Genomic DNA, 2123 nt, shown 5'->3' on the forward strand with positions numbered 1-2123 from the left:
GGGGGGGGTCATGTGACTGCAAACTAAACACACTTGTGCAGAAGAAGTAAATAAAAGAAAACGGCTTTGGCAGAACACTCTTAAAGCTTTGCTGGGCGATGATTGGCTGATTGCCCCCTCTCCCATTTCCTGTCAGCGACACAGAAAGCAGGTACACTTCATTCACTTATATGACAATATTTACATCGTACTGACTGCAGGAGCACAGGTGTCCTGTCAGGTTCAGCAGTAGAAACAAAACAAAGAGGAAACGCTGTCATCGTTGGGAAGGTGTGTCTCGTTTACAGCTAAAGGACACACGGCAGGAAGAGGAAGTGATGTCACGAGCACTTTGCCAGTCCTGCTCTCGGCGGGGGATGAAATGTTTCTGAAGCCGTCAGTCGTATAAAATGGTGATGACATCTACAGCTGCAGCTGTGTCCCATCACAGGCCCCGCCTCCTTAATGGTCCAAATTTCATGACCAAAGTAAAAATCGGGAATGAAGCTGAGAACTGTGGCGTCTGTCTTTGGCCCGAATCATACGACACAACCTGTGGTCCAGGGCCGGCCCTAAGCATTTTTTGAGCCCTAGTCAAGATTAGACCCCCCCCCCGACCCCCTCCTCACCCTCCAGGAACGTCTTGGCTACTAACAACCAAGATCTGACCTGGGACCCAGTCAGGCACAAATTACATTCAGTGTAATCACGCTGGGTAGGGGCCTGTTTGGACTAACCGGGTCTAACTGTCTTTGAGTCTGAGCCCACAGACGTTCAATGGTATTAAGATCATTTTATCCTTAAGCTGCTGTTTATACTGGAGCAGGACACGTGGTGAAGGCCTCTGCAGGACGCACGGCGAGGCTTTTATGCCCCTTTTGTTCTCCGTCACAGTATTTTTACAGTGAAGGAGTAAAACTTAAACAAGTGCGTACCTGTGGCGGTTTAACTTTTAGCACATCCATTTTGAAATGAACCTAATCTCAAGCTGGGAGCCGCATCACTGCGCCCCACGATCCCTTGTAGACAGAGCAAAAGGTGCAATGACGCCACTCTTTGCACAGGACGCTGCATCAAGTATAAATAAAGACAACACCCAGGTCTGTGTAAAAAAACTAAACAAAAAAACTTGATTTACACACATTGGGTCCAGGCAGGTTTTTTTTTAATGGGTCCATTACAAAAACCTCTAAGCTGGGAGGGGCGGGGCAAAACAACTCATTGGTTTATTTAATGATTCGGGCCGGCTCTGCTCTGGTCGTCAGGTTACTTTCTCAGTTTTGATCTGTCTGAGGTGAGGACACGTCTTCATAGGACACGGCCACGTGCAGGAGGCGGAGCCTGAAGTGGGACACAGCTTTGATCCTCTTGAAAGTCGTCAGCTCCAACAACAGCCAGTTGGTAAACAGCATCAATCCACTCATTCAAAGAAATCAGTTGTAGTAGCTTAAAAGTACAGAAACAAAGAAACCCAGAGGTTGGATAAATAATTATACACTCCCATTTAATGTTTGATACAGTTAGCTGTATTCAGGTTGCATTTGCTTTAACTCTAATGGAGTTGGATAACTGCGAAAATCACATAGCGTGTAGTGTGTCACAACATCTTAGATAAAGTGGATATACTCATGTAAAAGGGGGCTGATGAGACTAGATTGTTGAGATTCCAATTGAACGGCCAACAGGAAGTAAACAAGTCACTGCAGGTTTCTGAGCCCTAACATCAGGTGACCAAGACGACACACGTGGCATAAATATTTAGAGAGCTGTAAAAAGACAGAGTCCACGGTAGATTCATCTCATTCATGTACTGTACTGTCACCAAACTCTTCAGCCTATACATATATATTCATATATCTCCAAAATATTAAAAAGTACTTAATATAAAAATACAGAAGAATTGTAAAAAAATGAGCAAAACATTGAATTTTATATGAAAACCATGCAAGAAAGATTCCCCATTTAGTTAAATAGTAACTCTAAGATTCAGGAAAGCAAGGGAATGAAAGGGAAGTGGTCGGATGAGAGAAGCGCAGGCGAACTGCCACCCACTCGCTTTTCATGTAAACATTGTAGAGGTCCTTTAAACTTGGTTCGGCAGTGACGACTGAAGATTTTCTCCTTGCTTTTTGGTCATGTTTGGA

This window comes from Seriola lalandi, unplaced genomic scaffold, assembly GCF_002814215.2.
Source record: "Seriola lalandi dorsalis isolate HSWRI2012SDOR001 ecotype SW California unplaced genomic scaffold, Sedor1 jcf7180002054561, whole genome shotgun sequence".
Taxonomy (NCBI): domain Eukaryota; kingdom Metazoa; phylum Chordata; class Actinopteri; order Carangiformes; family Carangidae; genus Seriola; species Seriola lalandi.